We start from the raw sequence: 19,156 nt of genomic DNA on the forward strand, positions 1-19,156 counted from the left end.
CATTGCCACAGAAACGTAATACGGGCTCTGCTGTGCCAGCGCATCCTTTGGACGGCTACTCAAATGAGTCTTCAGCAATAGAGATCTACAAACAAGTACCAAGATCTTGGGTTACAAGGCAGTTGTCACCCACCCCTTTCTCTGTAGGTGTGAGAGCTGGGCAACCTGCTGACATCATCTCAAGTGGCTGGAGTGGTTCCATCAGCGCTGTCTCAGAAGGATCCTCAGGCTCGGCTGGGAAGACTGACGCACCACTATCAGCTTTCTCTCTGCAGCCAACAGCAGCAGTATAGGAGTGCAGGTCATGAAACACCAACTCTGCTGGGCTGGCTACTGCATATGTAGGCCTGACACTTGATTTCCAAAGCAAGTACTCTCCTCTCAGTTCAGTCAGGGAAGAAGGGCTTGCGAAGGGCAGGGAAAGTGTTCCAAAGTCAGAGATGTAGCCATGTTAGTCTGTAGCTTTGAGAACAACAAGAAGTCTTGTGGCACCGTGTAGGCTAACAGATATTTTGGACCATAAGCTTTCGTGGGCAAAGACCCACTTCATCAGATGCATGAGTGGGGGTGGTGGTTTCAGAGGGGTATTTAAAGAGTGGGGTCCCAGTAAAAGGGAGGGCCAGAGTTGACAAGGTCCATTCAGCAAGGTGGAAATGGGCCAGTATCAATAGTACTTATCAAAAGAGGAAAAAACAGTCAGATCAGAGAGGGGGATGTGAGTCTTTGTCAGAGTCTAATGGGGAGATATTTACCCCCAGGGCAGAGAAACTGCCTTTGTAAGCTGCGAGCCACTCCCAGTCTCTGTTTAATCCTTGGTTAATGGAGTCAAATTTGCAAATAAATTGCAGCTCAGAGATTTCTCTCTCCATTTGATTTTTGAAATTTCTTTGTTTCAGGACTGTCACCCTTAAATCTGCCACTGAGTGTCCAGGGACATTGAAGTGCTCTTCCACAGGCTTCTGTACATTACCGTTCCTGATGTCTGATTTATGTCCATTTATTCTTTTATAGAGAGACTGTCCAGTTTGGCCAATGTCAATTGCCGTGGGGCATTGCTGGCACATGATGGCATATATTATATTAGTATGACAAACTGGACCTCTACATAGAATACTTCTGCCGGCGTGCACAGACAGATATTGTGGAAAAGCAGCTTCGCTTACCCCTTAACCTCAGCCGTGCAGAACGCAATGCCATCAACAGCCTCAGAAACAACTCTGACATTGTCATCCAAGAGGCCAACAAGGGAGGCGCTGTTGTCATCATAAATAGGACAGACTACCGAAAGGAGGCTGCCAGGCAACTCTCCAATACCACATTCTACAGGCCTCTGTCTGAGGATCCCCCTTAGGAATACACAAAGAAACTACAGCATCTGCTCAAGACCTTCCCTATAAAAACACAAGAACAGATTTACACAGACACACCCCTTGAACCCAAACCAGGTTTATTCTACCTGCTACCCAAGATCCATAAACCTGGAAATCCCGGATACCCCATCATCTCAGGCATTGGCACCCTCACCACAGGATTGTCTGGATATGTGGACTCTCTACTCAGACCCTATGCTACCAGCACCCCCAGCTTTCTTTGAGATGCAACCGACTTCCTCGGGAAACTACAGTCCTTTGGTGACCTTCCTGAAAACATCATCCTGGCCACCTTTGGATGTAGAGGCCCTTTACCCCAACATCCCACATGAAGATGAACTCCAAGCTGTTAGGAACATCATTCCTGATGAGCCCAAGGCACAAATGGTGGCAGAGTTTTGTGACTTTGTCCTCTCCCACAACTATTTCAGACTGGGGACAAATTATACCTTCAAATCAGTGGTACTGCTATGGGCACCCACATGGCCCCACAGTATGCCAACATTTTTATGGCTGACCTGGAACAATGCTTTCTCAGTTCTCATCCCCTAGTGCCCCTCCTCTAGCTGCGCTACATTGATGACATCTTCATCAGCTGGACCCATGGGAAGGCGGCTCTTGAAGAGTTTCACCGTGATTTCAACAGTGTCCACCCCACCATCAACCTTAGCCTGGACCAGTCCACACAAGAGATTCACTTCCTGGACACTACTGTGCAGATAAGCAACGGTCACATAAATACCACCCTATACCGAAAACCCACAGACCACTATGCTTATCTGCACGCCTCCAGCTTTCATCCAGAGCACACTACACAATCCATTGTTTACAGCCAGGCACTAAGTTACAACCGTATTTGCTCTGATCCATCAGACAGAGACAAACATCCACAAGACCTTTACCAAGCTTTCCTCAAACTACAATACCCACCTAGGGAAGTGAGGAAACAGATTGACAGAGCCAGATGGGTACCCAGAAGCCACCTGCTACAAGACAGGCCTCGCAAGGAAAACAAGAGAACACCACTGACCATCACATACAGCCCCTACCTAAGGCCCCTCCAGCGCATCATCAGTGATCTGCAACCCATCCTGAACAGTGATCTTTCACTCTCACAGACCTTGGGGGGCAGGCCTGTCCTCGCCTACAGACAGCCTGCCAACCTTAAACAAATCCTCACCAGCCACTGCAAATCACAAACCAGTGACTCTAGGCCTGGAACCAGCCCCTGCAACAGTCCTCGCTGCCAACTCTGCTCACATATCTACACCAGTGGCATCATCACAGGACCTAACACCGTCTATGCCATCGGGGGCTCCTTTACCTGCACATCTACTAATATAATATATGCCATCATGTGCCAGCAATGCCCCACGGCAATTGACATTGGCCAAACTGGACAGTCTCTCTATAAAAGAATAAATGGACATAAATCAGACATCAGGAACGGTAATGTACAGAAGCCTGTGGAAGAGCACTTCAATGTCCCTGGACACTCAGTGGCAGATTTAAGGGTGACAGTCCTGAAACAAAGAAATTTCAAAAATCAAATGGAGAGAGAAATCTCTGAGCTGCAATTTATTTGCAAATTTGACTCCATTAACCAAGGATTAAACAGAGACTGGGAGTGGCTCGCAGCTTACAAAGGCAGTTTCTCTGCCCTGGGGGTAAATATCTCCCCATTAGACTCTGACAAAGACTCACATCCCCCTCTCTGATCTGACTGTTTTTTCCTCTTTTGATAAGTACTATTGATACTGGCCCATTTCCACCTTGCTGAATGGACCTTGTCAACTCTGGCCCTCCCTTTTACTGGGACCCCACTCTTTAAATACCCCTCTGAAACCACCACCCCCACTCATGCATCTGATGAAGCGGGTCTTTGCCCATGAAAGCTTATGCTCCAAAATAGCTGTTAGTTGATAAGGTGCCACAAGACTTCTTGTTGTTCTTAAAAAGAGAGGTGTTAACCGGAGGTGGGGAACCTCCTGGCAGACTGTGGCTTGTCTGGGTCCAGCCCCTGAGGCTCAGGGGTCCACTTCCCAGGATCTAACCCACAGTGTGGGGGAGCCCCAAGCCTTGAGAACCCAAGTCAGGCAAGCGGGGGCCAGATCCAGCCCATGGGCTCTGCCTGGCGAGGACAGTAAGCAGTGGGGGTACCACTGCTGCCCCCTGTGCTGCTGCCGCTGCTGTGCCATCTGCCAGCTGGAGGAAGAGCAGCTTGCGGCTGCCTGGAGAGGCTTTTCTCCCCACCTCGCCCAGGCAAAGCCAATTCTGGCCAATCAGAGCAGAGGGGCATGGTGCCTGGCAGTGGCGGGAGAAACATTTCTCCATGTTGCCATTCCCCCAGCCAGGGGAGAGGGTGGCAGCAGCGGCGCATGGTGGTAAGAGCCTCCCCCTGTCACCCAGACCCCCCCCCACCCCTGCCCACTTCTGGACACCTCCCCACACCTGTTCGCGCAGCCCCTCCTGCTCAGACCCCACCCCAGCCTACTTCTGAACCCTGGATCCCCCCACCCTGCTCCTACAACCTCTCCTCCCACAAAGCCTCCTCCACAGCCCACTCCTGCCCAGACCCCGCATGCCCCCAGCCTGTTCTTGTAAACTCCCTCCCACACCCACCATGCCTGCCCGCTCTTGCATCCTCCATCCTACCCAGACCCTGCACCTCCAGCCCCACCACTGCCCCAGCCCACTTACGCACCTTACCTCCCACCCAGATCCCCCAACCCCAGCCCACTCCTGCACCCGGGCTCCCACCCACACCTGCTCCCCAGCAGTCCCCTCCCACACCCTGAACCCCCCATTCTGGTCCCATTCCAGGCCCCCAGAAGAGTTAATTTTGACTGTGATGCTTGAGCGTGAGGTGTCTCAGTCAGGGGCCACATCAGTGAGGGCTTTGTGGTGTTTTGGGTCAGTTTTTTTTTTTTTTTTGGCTTCTCACTATTATGTGGCTCTGTCCCACAAAAAGTCCCCCCTCCCCCTGCACTAACACAACAAGATGGAAGGACGTGGCACAACCGTTCCTTTTTGCACCCCCCAAGCCTCAGCTCACTTTGAGGAGAACAGGCAGGCTCATGAGACAGAGAAGTGACTATGGAGGAAAGAAAAGGCACAATACTCCAGCCAACACCTACAGCTCCAGGACTGCACCTGTCATGTCTGTGTGAAAATCTGAGGGCACAAATTGGGCTCCTCAGCCCCTTAAAAGCCCCTTGGCAGACATCATCTTTGCCTCAAAGGACAGCCAAAAAAAGAAAAAAAAATCTACCTGAGAGATAAGGCGCAGACTCTGGAACAGTGTGGCTGCAGGACTCACTGACAGATGAAAGCAGTGCAATGGGAAGGCTGCAGTCTATCTCAGCTCCCTACTGGGAACAGCCAGAAACTGTAAGACAGAAGGCAATAACAAAAAAGAACTTGGACCTGGGAGACTACTACAGAATTTACTTACACTGATCTTTTGACCAATGAATTGTATTCTGTGGGCACTATTTAGCCAGGCTGCAGGTGATAAAATCTAAGCACTTTTATTTTCAAGGACTCCTGACTAGAATGCATCCTAATTCCTTGGTCCTGGAGACTTGAGAATAATTCCGAGGTACTATCTAGAGATATGCACCTCTCATAGAGCTGGAAAGGACCTGCAGAGGTCATTAAGTCCAGTCCCTGACATTCACAGCAAGGCCTATCACCAGGCCTGGCAGACTTTTTTTTTTTAAAAACAAGATTAAATCTGTTTGGCCTGGATTCCTAAATGTCCCTGTCAAGGATTGAACTTGCAACTGTGGGTTTAGTAAGGCAGTACACAAACCACTGAGCTATTCCTCCCTGATTAGGCTGTACTGTCTAAGCATCTTCCTCTCAGTTCAGTAGGAACAGGCATAAAAGGGACTACCTCAGCTTAAGTGATTTGCCCAGGGCCACACAGATGCATAACAGAACACACAGCTGGGTAGGGCACCCAAAAATTTGGGGCACCACTAGGACAGTGGGCTTTTATCTGCTGTCCTGGTGGTGCCCCAAATTATAGGGATGTGAACATGCAAAGGTTGGGGGAGGCAGGTGGTTACCTGGTTACAGCTGCTGCCAGTTCATTCTGGCTCGGGCCACTCAAGCCAGGCTCCCTGCCTGCTGGAGTCTGGAGCTGCTCTGAGACCCTGTGAGCCTTGGAGCCAAGTGACAGCCTCTTAACAGCCAGATGGTTAACCCCTACCTGCTGGACTTGCCCAGGTAAGGTGCCATGGGGAGAGGACAGAGAGAGTGGGAAGAACCCTGGGCTTGGCAGGGGGACAAGTGACATGGAGGAGCCCATGGGGGGATGTACATACAGCCCTGAATTTGCCATCCAACTATTCATAAAAGTGTTTTGTGCTGATGTGTAGGTAGGGTGACTGTATTTCCCTATGCTGAATATGGGACACCTGGTCAAATTACTCATATTCACGTGAATTCACCAGCAATGACTCAGAACTATGCAGTACGAACATCATTACCATCAAGTTGACTGAGCCCGTTACACAGAAATCCTGCATAGCTGGAGTCTTTTTATTTACCTCCTTACCTTTCAGGTTTGAACAGGGAGAGGTCTCTCACACACACACACACACACATTCTCTCATCTCTCACACACAGGGTTGGGAGTGACTGACTGACCTGACCCAAACATGTCTGCCCAGTGCTCACCACCCCCTATGCCTGGATGGACCTGCCTTTCCTGGTAGCTGGCGCTGCATCTTCTCAAGGTGACCTGTGGGGGGGGGGGGCAGGCTGGGTTACAAGAGCCCCTCCACAAATTTCCATCAGGGTTCACAGCAGAATGTGGCAAGCAGCGGCAGCCTTTCAGCACTGTGTGGGAGGGGAGGGAAGGGATGGGAGCTGCTGCCAGCAGAGTGGGGGTGGGAGTAGGGATGACCTGGCCCCTTTTATTCCAGTAGTCACCTCGTCCCTTTTGCCCACCCCCTGCTCTCCTATGGCTGGAAGCAGCTTGTGATGGAGTGGGGGATACCTGTGTGTGTGTGTGAGTGGCTCACAGAGGGTGTGGGGCTCCTGCTGAGGGTAACCTTGACGACCAGGTAACACCTTTGTACTGCAGACAAAGGAGGAGGTGGAGCCTGAGGGGTTTGAATTGGAACTGGGAGTTGGAAGCAGTTAGTCTGGGCTGGGAGAGAGAGACAAAGGAGGGGGCCAGGCCCCAGCTCTGGGGGCCCCTCGGGGCCTCCTCTCCCCAACATGGATTGGACTGGCTGTCTCTGCCTGCTGTACTGATTCCTCTGTACGATGCTGTGTCCTGTCGGCTAATAAACCCGCTGTTCTCCTGCTGAGTGAGAGACTCTCCTGCCTGTGGACAGGGTGCAGAGCTTGGGGGACCCCAGAACCCCATCACACTGGTGTCAGGAGTGGGATGTTCCGCACCCCGAGGATGGAGCATCCAGCAGTAAGTGACCGGGGCCCCGGAAGAAGTGGGGCCTGCGAGACCCAGGTGTGCTGAAGGGCAGTGAGGTGCAGTTCCCCAAGGCGGAGGGGCCTGCGGCCAAACCCAAGCAACTGCGGTTGTGGTCCTCGAGAGGGGGTGTCACACCCGAGGAGGGGTTACTCCTGGGAATCTGTTGGAGTCGGTCCCAGAAGGTGGAGGGGCCGAGAGCCCAACCCCCAGGAACAAGTGACCCCTGAGGAGACTGACGCTGAATGAGTCCTTCCCAAGACAGGGTGCTCATGGTCCCTGAGAGCGGGTGTCACACTGAAGAAGGGGTTCCGCTGGGAGTCTGTTGGAGTCGGTCCCAGAGGGCAGAGGGGCCTACGGCCTAACCCTGGGCAGCTTGTGACCCGCAAGGAGCCTGGCACACTGAAGGGATTCTTCCAGGAATCGTGGGGTGCAGAGGGCATCAGCCTGAGAGCCTGCAACCATGCTGAGCAACTCCGCTGTGAAGTGGCAGCACCTGAAAACCGAATCAAGATTAAAGAAGCTGAACAAGGCAGTGTGGATGTGCAGTGGCGGAGCTGATGGCTGGGGAGAATCCTGCAGAGGTGAGCCCGGATCGGGGCAGGAAACCCTGGACTGCATGGAGCTCTGAACCGAGTGGCCTGCCACAGCTCAAGGAGGGAAGGAGCGATTCCAACCCATCATCTACTAGTGGCCAAGACAGACCTGTGAAAAGTTTTCCAGGCCTGGGCCGAGGAAGGTGCCTGTGTGTCTGTGCAGGAAAGCAGCTTGTCCACTGGGAATGGCAAGTTGTCTGTGAGAGAAGCTGCTTCACCTTCTGTGTGTGTGTGGAGACCAGCCGGGGGGCTGGGACAAAGGAGAGAGTGTCTCCCATTGTCTGTCTGTGTTAAACAGCAGCAGCAGCAGCCTGGGGAGAGAGCAGAGCCTGCGTTTGGAAAAGGTGCCAATGAGAAAACTAGCCCATTGTCTAAGGAAAACTTCCCCAGCCTGGGGTGGCTGGAGAAGGATCCACCAGAAAAGAGCATTCCAGGTGTGTCTCTGAATCCAGCCATGGGGGCTGGAGCAGAGGGAATGGCTCCGGGATGGGGCAGTGGTATCCCTGCTAAGGACACTGGTCCTTGGTGCAAGAAAAGTGCTTCTGCTTCTGGGGAAGTGAATCCTTTGCCTGAGCCTGTGGGGGCTCAAGATGGAGCCAAGATCCCAGAGCTGGATCTGAGGGCAGCTGAAGCCCAGATGGGAAGTGGGCCTGCCTCTGTGTCTCTCAGGGGGGATGATGCTTTAACTCGGTCTGATCCAGTTAGTATCATCAGGAAATCCCAGAGACCAGACGATTCTGGTACTTGTTCTTTGCCTGATGCTGAGGTGTTATTGGGAGGGGGTGAGAGGACTCTGTCCTACCAGAGTCATCCTCTCGCCAGGACACAAGAACAGACGGGCAATGGAGTTACGTTGACTGATGAAATAAAGGAGCTGGTAGCAGAAGGGAGGAAAGGGATCCTGACCTTCTGTCCGGTGGTACTGGCTGTCTGCCTGGAGGGGGATTACGTGGGAATCTGCCTAATGGGCCAGAAGTGATCCTGGGCGTAGGTGAAACCCAGGAGCTGGTTGTGGCTCAAGGGAGCAGTGCCCCTGTGGAGGCAGACAGGGGTGAGTTGTTGTTTTGGGGAAGCTCTTAAGGAAGAGAATTTCCCTGAAACTTTTCCTGACCCATCTGTGGGGACTGCAGACAATGGGAGTGAGGTGAAGGAGAGTGAACAGGAAAGGTGCTTGTCTGTAAGAGCCAGAGCAGCCCTTTGCCTGGGGAGAAGTTTGTTTCAGCTCCTGATGGCCAGGACCTGCCTGAGTGTGAAACCACTGGCTGTGCTCTGGAAGGGTCCAAAGCAGGCAGTGTAAAAGTTTCTCAGGAATTGGAAGTTGGTGCAAGTAAAGTGAAAACTATCAGGGAATGTGAGCAGCCCTGTGAGAACCAAATAAAACAGCTGCACAGTCAGTCTCTGTAGGATGCAGGAGAGCGCCAGCAATTCCCCATCTCCAGATGGTGGAAACACTTATATTCTTATACTGGACTCCACTTCTGATTCCATGGGGAGGCAGTAGTTGGAGGTGGAAGGACAAAGGAGCTTTGGGCCTGGTGGGCCAGTAAGGGATAAACAGGGATTCCTTCATGTGGATTCTGCGTCTGGGACTCACAAAACAACTCTCAGAAAGCAGTTTGGTTTGCAAATTTCCAGACTGGTGGAGGGGAGCCATCTCCCTGAGATCATCAATGGCCCAGCTCTTGTTAGAAGAGAGGGCACAGCCAGAGAGATCAAATTTCCACCCCAGGGGGCAAGAGAGAAGATTAGAACTTGATGGTGCTAAGAAAGGCCTCAGCCATTTATCCCCAAAATACCAGATTCTCAAGGAGGTTACACAAAAGTTGTGGTCTACCAAAGAGCAACGTAAATGTGCAGTTGCAATGGGTTTGTTCTGTTACTCACGCTGACTGCTGTAACCAAGGGGTGCTGCTACCAAAAGCTGTAGAATTGTACCATGCACTGAATGTTTAAAAAGAGCCATGTGACATGATGACATTGATGTAGAAGCATAAATTGTATGCTAAAGGAGTCTGTAACTCTGAAATGTCACCATTGTTCCCTGTAACTAGTCTCGCAACCTCTGACATGAGAAGGAACATTCCAAACCTATTGTGTGGCATGGAAGGGGAAACTGAGGCACACAGCCATTGTGGTGGTCTGGCTAGATGCCAAGGATGGAAGCATTTGTACCTTCCGTTACTGGACTGTAACTGAATTCCAGACATTGGCTGGAGCAGCTGTATGGACTGGTGGTCAGATGGGGCAGGACCCAGACCACAAAAGACCTGTTTGATCTGTTGGTGCTGCAGCGAGACCAACCAACCCAAGGGAACTAAAGGAACTTGCCCGGCTGCATCACATGAAAAGGGCCAAGACCAAGCTCCTGACTTGGAGCCTCCCCCAGCAGGACTATGATGTGGAGGTGGTGCACATCGAGGGGAGAACAGAGGGTACAGCCAATGCCCTGTCACAAGGGGAGAGCCCCGAACTTCCCCAGGTCACCAGTTGAGTGACCCCGCTCAGTTCGGTCTGGAAGGGGGGAGAGATGTGATGGAGTGGGGGATACCTGTGTGTGTGTGTGAGTGGCTCACAGAGGGTGTGGGGCTCCTGCTGAGGGTAACCTTGACGACCAGGTAACACCTTTGTACTGCAGACAAAGGAGGAGGTGGAGCCTGAGGGGTTTGAATTGGAACTGGGAGTTGGAAGCAGTTAGTCTGGGCTGGGAGAGAGAGACAAAGGAGGGGGCCAGGCCCCAGCTCTGGGGGCCCCTCGGGGCCTCCTCTCCCCAACATGGATTGGACTGGCTGTCTCTGCCTGCTGTACTGATTCCTCTGTACGATGCTGTGTCCTGTCGGCTAATAAACCCGCTGTTCTCCTGCTGAGTGAGAGACTCTCCTGCCTGTGGACAGGGTGCAGAGCTTGGGGGACCCCAGAACCCCATCACACAGCTTGTCCCCTCCTCCCCACACAGTGCTGAAAGGCATTTACACCTCCAAGCTGCTGCTGGCCACTGACATAACCCAGCCGCCTCCTGCCCCCAGCTATGTACATGCAGGAAGGGGTTAAGCCCTGAGGATACCTTGTGCACCAGCACCAGGGAACCTGGCTGCAGGGACGTCAACCAACCTGGCCAGAAAGGTGGCTCAGCAGGAGAGGGTGCCTAAGGGTTAGAGCAGCCCCAAACTCCCTAGGGGCAGGAGGCAGCATGGGAAGAGAGTGTTAAGTGCTGGGTTTGGTCGCAAACAGGCTGGACATAGCTACCTCCCCACCACTCCAGCACCTGGCTGAGGGGCAGAGAAGCTTCCCCTTGCCAGCACTGGGGGACGGGAGGGGGCTTTGGCATATGCAGGGCTTGGCCCCTCCAAGCTAGTGCCCCAGGCCAGAGGCCCTGAGCTTCCCCTTGGTACTGGCCCAGCCAGAGGCAGTAATGGGTTGGGGGAAGGAGCCTGCCAGCCGGACTGCTGGTGAGCTGAATGATCCAACCAGCAGCTGGCTCTCCACACAGTGCTGGGAGCAAGACACACCCGGCTTGGGCAGGGGATATGGAGGACCAGGAAGGAAAGGGCAAAGCAGAGAGAGGACAGTAGAAGGGGAAGCATGTAAAGAGCTTAGGGGTTGGCAGCAAAAGTGCCAGGTAACCAGCCAAGTGCCAGTGCTGCCCAGAAGTGAGGCAGGTTGGGGTGGGGGGCCTGCTGGCAGAAAGCGGGCATGCAGCAGGGACTGCACTGCTGGACCAGCAGGGGGAGCAGCTGGCCCAACCACCAGCCTTGTGCATACACCTCAGGGTCAGCACTGGAACGCCCCTCTCCCCGGCACCCCGCACACACACACTCACTGCTGGTGGGTGGGTGGCTGGTTGAACTGGGTTCTTGGTGCCTCTTTCAGCTAAAAAGGAACCAGCAAACCAAGGGAGTGACATAAGGCAAAGACAGCATCTCCAGCCGCAGCCTGTGACACAACCCAGCTCCTTCCGCACTTACTCGCCAGCTTCCTGCCAGGGTCAGCGTAGGCCCCCCTCTCCTCAACGTCTCAGACAGAGCCCAGGCTGGTCTCCCACAGCAATGGCCCTCTGCCCTCATCACTCCCACAAACAGCCGCCCCTGTCTTCACTTTCCCTTCTTACAGGCCTCCAGCAGGCTGGCATGCTCCAGCTTACTGCCATCCCCATCCATCAGCCTTTACCTAATCCAGGGTCCTGTCATCATGGGCTTCCTGCCCCAGCCCCTCCTGGACTATCTCAGGGCCCCACCTGCGTGCAGGGCCAGTCACAGGTTGCTGTGCAGGGCTGGAGCCGTGCAAAGCAACCAGAACAAATTGGTGAATCCTGTCCAGCACCTCAGACTTAAGCAAGGAACCCATTAATCTCCTGTGACACGAAGGCAGCCAACTTGACTCTTTCCCCACGCTGACTGCTGCATCCATGGCTGTGTTTGCCTTACTCTTCTGCATCCAGCTGTGGCCCCTTCCATCTCCCCAGGCTGTCCCGTTGAAGCAGTGGCATGAAGCAGATCTCTGATAATGCAGGCTGGGCCTCCCAAGGAGGGCTGGCGTTTCAGACACGGGAGAAATTAAAACTCCACTTCCCAAGAAACAAGATTCCTCGTCAGTCACTGAGAAAGTTTTCTTAAACGATCAACCTGTTTACAGCCCAGCTGGTGCTGTTCTGAGTGGAAGGGGAGCATGCAAGTCATGAACTGGCGCCCACCCCGCCACTGCTCACCTCTACAGCATCACGGCTTAGCTAACGTTAATTACCCCCCCCCTCAACTTCTCAGTGTATTAAAGAGTAATTAAATAAGTTTGTGTAGTTTTAATTGTGTCCAGTATTTCCCAGGAGCTACGGTAACTTAAGTTTCTCACAGGTACTGTTGTATCACAACCCCCGGTGGTGGCGCTCGAGGCAGAACGTTGGGCTGGGGGCAATTTGACAGGGTCTGTAAGAAATGTAAGTATGTCACAGTGTGGGGGGGCTCAAAGCAGAGGAGTGGGGGGGGCAGTCTCAGGGCGTTCCCGTGCCACTCTTCCAAAGCCTCGCCTCTGCTCTGCTCCCTCGCCGCCTCTTCCTGTGCCCTGCTTTGCCCTCTCTTGCCCCCGGTGCACCCCTTCCACAAAGTCCCCTCCCCCAAGTGACGTGAGCCAGGAATTATCAAGGAGCTGGCCACAGGACATTAGCAGGGGCAGGCCAGCCAATGGGGGGAGGGAGGAGGTGTGGCATGGGGGGGGCAACTACCCCCAGGCCCGGCATTTCAGAGGGGCTCAGAGCTCCAGCCATTGGCCACTGCCAAAGTAGCAGCAGTGGTGGCTGGAGCTCTGGGCCCCTTTGAATTGCCATGGCAGCACTGCCTCTTCCAGGTTCCAGAGCCAGAGACCCCTCCCACCCTGCCCCAGAGCCTCTCAGTGCTGCTGAGCAGGGGCCACATTCACTTGGATGGTGGGAACTGGGGTAACCCAGCAGCCCTCTGGTCCAGTAAACCCACATCACTCTGGGGAGTGCAGCCAGCTGGAGCTGGGCTCCTCTGCTTCCTGCTGCCACAGGAGAGCAGTGACCCAGCTGGGAGATGGCAGCGGAGCAGAGCAGACTGCTGCATGCATTGGTTTGCTTCCTGCAGCTTCTGACACTCTGGTAAGTGCACAGGGGCCTGCCCCCTGCTGCTGGTCCCCCAGGTAACGCCCCCCAGGTTGCTCTGGCCTCCGCACTGGGGACAGTTATGTCCATAGGAAAATTCAGGTAACTGCTGTGGGACTCCCTAAAGCATGAGGTGTGGAGCAGTTGTCCTGAACTGTCCTATGACCGGGCCAGCTCTGCCACCTGCTCCCTCCACATTAGTTTCCTGGAATAGCAAAAATGAGACATAATCTCTGAGAGATGCTGTGTCAGTGCGAAATGCTCCGTCCCAGTAGCATAGCCAGCCTCACGTCAACCAGCATGTGAGCCAAACAAAAAAGTCCCGAGACTGGCTTCAAATAACGACGTTAAGAAAAAATAATTCATTTTGGGTCTTTTAATATGTCTTTGCTTTGTGAGCCTGAGGACACACTTAGGTCGTGTTTTCAGCCTTTTCTCTGCAAACCCGAGGGCCTGAAACACTTTTTACAGGAAAGCTGAGGATAGGCCTACACTCCAGAGCCTATGTCGCCATAGCTGTGCCCGCATAGCCCCCTAGCTTAGGTACAGCTGACATGCACAGGAGTTTTTCTGTTGGCATAACAAAAACACCTTACCAAACAAAACAAAAAAACAGTCCAGTAGCACTTTAAAGACTAATAAAATAATTTATTAGGTGGTGAGCTTTCATGGGACAGACCCACTTCTTCAGACCAGAAATGGGTCTATCCCACGAAAGCTCACCACCTGATAAATTATTTTGTTAGTCTTTAAAGTGCTACTGGACTGTTTTTTTGTTTTGATAGAATATAGACTAACACGGCTATCTGTTACTTCCCAAACAAGGCTCTCTTAGACTCACAGCTTGAGCCATCATGCCTAGCAGTCAGAGCAGTAGCTGAGACCGGGATTCAGAGACATGGATCAGAGCTGGGGTGAAGAGTTCAAGAAGAAACCAAAAAACAAGCCTCAGTGACTCAGACTTTAAGGGCAGAAGGAATGATTATCTGGTTTAACTTTCTGTGTGTTGCAGACCACAGGACCTCATCCATCCATTCCTGTGATAAACCCACCGTCTCTGACTGTGTTACTTAAGGCCTCATATCATGATTAATGATATCAAGTTATGGAGAATCCACCATTTACATTAATTGAAACCAGCAAGTGCCCCAGGCCCCATGCTGCAAAGGAAAGCAACTTGGACTACCCAGCCCCCAAGGTGCCTACAGATCTGACCCATGGAAAATTCCTTCCCAATCCCAAACAAAACTCACCAGCCAAACACCTGGGGAAGAAGTCTCTGTACTAATTTTGTACTTGCCCCACAGTGGATGAGAAGCAGTTAACATCATACTTTGGGCAGAGGAAGCCACACCATCTCACACCTGCTGGGCATGCTCCAGATGGAGTGACATTATAAACAGAAGCTGACCACTGGAAAAGGAGATGGATGCATGTTGCCGGCTCCTGCCTTTGAACTGGTAGTACCCAAGCCTGCTGAGATCCAAGCAAGCACTCAGCTACCTGCAGACACTGAGGAGATGTGGGTACTTCTCGGATTTCACAGGCTAGAGACCCAGGAGCCATGGAGATCACGCCACTGGAAGGCAGGGTAAGACGTAGCCCAGGAGGACTTGCCATTGACCTGGTTTTAGCACCAGGAAAAAAGTCTGTGCATTTCAGCTGGATCCCTGCTGACTTAGTGGTGTGTATGCTTTCTGCTGCAGGGGCCCTGGGCTGGGACCTGGTGGAAAAGGGGAGGGTCTGGGTCCTCTGACCCTGGCCACACCTCCCCAGGTTGTGGTCCATGCCCACTGGCCATTGGGCTACCTTGCCTTGTAAGGGAGGGCAGCCATATTGATTCTGGTCCCTAGGCCATACCACCCTGAGGCTCAGCATGGTCAGGTGTGGACTCAGCAGTGTTGTGATAACACCCTTCTCCCCACCCCAAAGATGGGTGGGGTATATTTCCCCAGAAGTTGCTTCTTTTGGAAAAATAAGGGAAATTTGTTTCCTGATGTGAAATGAATATTAGTTCTAATTGCCTTTAGGTGATTCCTCCAAGGCAGTGTCCCTTGTGAAATACTGGATATCCTGTAGGATGACACTTTACATGTGAGCTATTTTTACACCTATTGGATTACATAATGGCCCAGGTCCATAAATGAACAACAAAACTTAAATTCCTTCTAGGCTATTTGTATTGCAAGGTTGCATCGTGTGTCATTTGAAAGGGATTTACCTTATGTTTTCAACAGCATCTTTGGATTTAACCGATGACCTTGTTGAGGTGCTAACCTTTGTGGGATCAAACAGGCTTATGCTACTGTTGATTTTACTAGAAGCTGTATTGGCTTGGAAGGATTAAGGAAACTAAGAAATAAGAATCTTTCATGTATTGCTTGCTTCCACTGACTATGCCCATGTCTTAACTGGGGAGCTTCAGGGTTATTAACCAGATAAGATACAAATGGTAAAACAGGGCAGAAAAGAGTATTTGTGGAGTACACATTGCCAACCTCCAGAGTGCACCACTGGGCCGTCTTTTCTGAGAGAGTACCCAGACAACAGACCTTCCTCTGGGCTTTAAAGGTCCCCTGTTCTCAAGCCTTGTCTCCTGCAACAGGTGTTACATGGCACTCCTCCCAGAAGCACTTATGTCTGTTTTGCTATGGTAGCAAGCAACAAAGCTAAAAGGAAAGCTGTCCATTACTGTCAGCCAGGGGAAATGGAAATGTACCCCTCAACCTGCCAAAGCACGAGTATGGGATGCAATGTGTGACACCGGCCCAGAACGTGGTACCCAAATATCATGAACCTGCTGGTTCCTCACTGAGAACAGGGCAACGTCCAGCCACCCTCCACCAGCGAGTTCTTCCAACCTATACAAAGAATTTAGATATTCATTTTCCACAGCCCCACTTGTTTATGGGGGGGCGGTCTGTGGAGGAGTATGGTAGACAGGTGCATCTATAGTAAATATGCACCATAATTCCACAAGAAGCTTTTGTGGCTTGATTTAAATCCACATCTCCATGGTGAAACGCAATGCCAGAAAACATGGCGAGGCTCAAATATGATACAGGCTGGGGAGCAGCAGCTTAGCCAGACAAGAAGCCCGGAGGCAGGAAGCTGCAGCCTGGGGAAGCCAAGGAGGGGGTAGGGTGGGAAGCCTTGGGCCAGGAAAGTTGGAGTCAGAGCCAGAAGCGGGCAGCGGAGACCAGGAAATGGCAGCTACAGCTGAGCCGAGCCATGGTTGGGGAGTCTGCAAGGGCTGGGCAATGGTGGGGTGGGGAGCCCAGGAGCAGGGCGGCTGACCTGGTCTGGCAAAATCCCTGGTCTAGGACTACTCAGGTCCTAAGGTCAGCAGAATAGGGACATTCAACCTGTACAGAAAATGGTCTCGCTGTCATGTTACCATAGCAGCTTACCACCTCCAGGTGTTAGCATCTGCGTGTTGCTGTGGTAACCATGATTTGGTGAGGCCAGGGAAGGATAGCAGCAGTGAAGGCCGGTTTTGGCAGCAGGGCTGCAAGGTGCTCCCTGCACAGCCAAGGAGTCCAAAAGTTGCACAAAATGTCCAGGCTGAAAGGTGCACACAAAGCTGCAGAGATCCTGGCCCCGCAGAGGACTGCGAGGAGGAGGAGGAGGAGGGGGACCTATATTGAAACTTGAGACCGTAGTGCATGCCTCACCTTGCAAAAAGTCACCAGCTGCTAGGGCTACCAACTTCCTAATTCCTGCAAACCAAACACTCCTGCACTGTCCATTCTGCTGAGGTCCTACCTGCTGCCCCCTTGCTTTGCGCACTCTCCACTCCCACGACCATTGCTCATTTTCCCCCATCCCTTCGGTTCAGGGCAGCTGTACTAAGCCCCACACTTTGGCGGGCCCTGCAGCAGCTGCCTCAACCCTCCTTTGGACAGGGTCTGTGAGGCCCAGGGTGACAGCAGGGGTCAGATCACCCACACTCAACGTGACAGGGGGAGCTGGAGTGACCCAGCAGCCTGCTCCACTCTGCTGCCAATCTCCCAGCCTGCCTGCTCTTCACCACAGCAGCAGGAGGTGTAATGTGCCCGCTCCCCCTTCCCCCAAGCCCTGCCTCACTCAGGGGAGCAGGCTGGGGCCAGGGTGCCCCACTTCCAGCTGCACACTGTGAAAAGGAGCAACCCAGGGATGGCAGCAGGGCAGAGCAGGTTGACTGATTGCTCCAGTTCCCACCACCACTGCGAGTGCGGAGGGGCCCGGCTTCCACTGCTTGCAGGAGAGGGCTGAGCAGGGGTGGGGCTTGGGGAAAGCGTGGAGTGAGGATGGAGCAAGGATGGGGCAGGCCCTCTGGTGAGGAGGTTGCCCTGGGCCCTGCATCTCCTTAAGGGCAGTCCTGCCTTTTGCCTGCAGAGCCAGGCTGGGGGGAACTGACGCAGAGCCAGCCTGCCTGCCCACCCATCAGGGTGCAGTCAGGCATGGCAGGGGTCAGTCCCAGAGCAAGGGGCTGGCTTGAGGGCACAGGAGAGTGGGGGAGCAGTCTCTGGAGCAAGAAGTGGGAGGTTGGTCCCCAGTGCGAAGGGCTGGAGTGGGGAAATTCAAGCACGGGGGTGGGAGGGTCTGTCCCTGGAACAGGGGGCTGGGCTGTGGAAATCAGGGCACAGCGGAGGGGGTGGGTGTGAAGCGAGCTACAGGTTACACTCCTCACCACAAGATGGCACCAGTACCTCAATCAGACTAGAGGGCAGGAAGGGAAGCAGCTGCTAAGCAATCGCTACACTCCTGCTGCCCTTCCCACCCTACTGGGGCAAAAGCCACTTACTGCAGGTCAGAGGACTTTCGGCACAGCTGACTGCATTTGAAAACTGGATTGCTGGCAACCCTACCAGCTCCCGCTGCCCCCAAACCAGAGATCAGAGCACCTGGCCCGGGAAGGAGAAAGAGGCTGCAGGAGAGCAGGGCAGAGGCAGCAGTCTGGGAGCTGGCTGTGGAGGGAAGGGCGGGAGCGGGGACTGAAATCCTAGGACTGGAAGGGACCTCAGGAGGTCATCTAGTCCAGCCCCCTGCCCAAATCTCCAAGCTGTGAAGCAGCCTGAGGCGAGCAAAAGGACTAACAGTATTCATAACAGGCCAGTAACTTGGAGCTACCTGTCACCAAGGAGCTGTATGGATGGACCTGAAGGAGACGACAGGTGCTGGACAAAAGGACTGGACTCTGGCTGGTGCATTTGCAGGCCAGTGCATGAGTGTTGTCTGCAGAAGGGTGGCCCGAGGCAAGAATCTCTGGCATTCTATGAGAAAGCCTTAACTTCATAACTTTGGGCTTGACTGACCCTAGAAGCTATGGGGGCACCTACTACGTATGGTGTGGTACCCCCTTTTGTTTGCAACTTTAAAGTATCTGCAAAAGATACCTGCATTGTTTCTGGGAGCCTCGAGTAAAACACTCAGAACCCACTGATGGCTACAGCCCAAAGATTCTGTTGTTCTGAGAGTCAATGGGACTTGGTCCACTCAGAACTGCATCCTACCAAGCCTCACAAGAGTGAGGAGGAGGGGTGTCCCATAGCACGTGCCATGAATCTCTGCAGTGGGTTATTTACAATATTACCCATGAAGGAAATGAAAGCTGTTAGGGATTCAATTCCTTTAATGTCACTGATGCTGTCCAGGGCCTCAGTTCCACAATGGTCTATTTCTGATGTAAATAACTGTCCCAAATAATGATGGGAGAACAAATCTGTAGGGAGTGTTGGGACTTTGGGACTAAGTGAAGGCTATTAGAGAACCATGTGCAGAGAGGATAATATGGACGGCAGTGACCTAGCTGTAAAAGGAGAATGACAGAATGGGAAAACTGTGGTGATAGGGAATGCAAAAATGTAATGGAAGGGAGAGAGAGAGAGACAGAGAAAAGGAAGTGCGAGGATATATTCAAAATGGAGACGACTATAAGTGCACTGAAGTGTGGGACAGGAAAATTCAAGGAGCATGTGGGTGCCCATCGACCACGAGGGGGTTCCCTAGCAAAAACAAAAATGAGGGGTTGGGAGGATGGAAGCTGTGTTGGGTTGGACCCTCTGGGATGATAACAGGTGTGCTGAAGATACTATGGAGTCCTTTTCTGCCAGTGTAGGTACCCTTTAACCCTGTCTTGCTGAGCCAGGCTCTTAAA

This window comes from Carettochelys insculpta, chromosome 1, assembly GCF_033958435.1.
Source record: "Carettochelys insculpta isolate YL-2023 chromosome 1, ASM3395843v1, whole genome shotgun sequence".
NCBI classification, from domain to species: Eukaryota; Metazoa; Chordata; order Testudines; family Carettochelyidae; genus Carettochelys; species Carettochelys insculpta.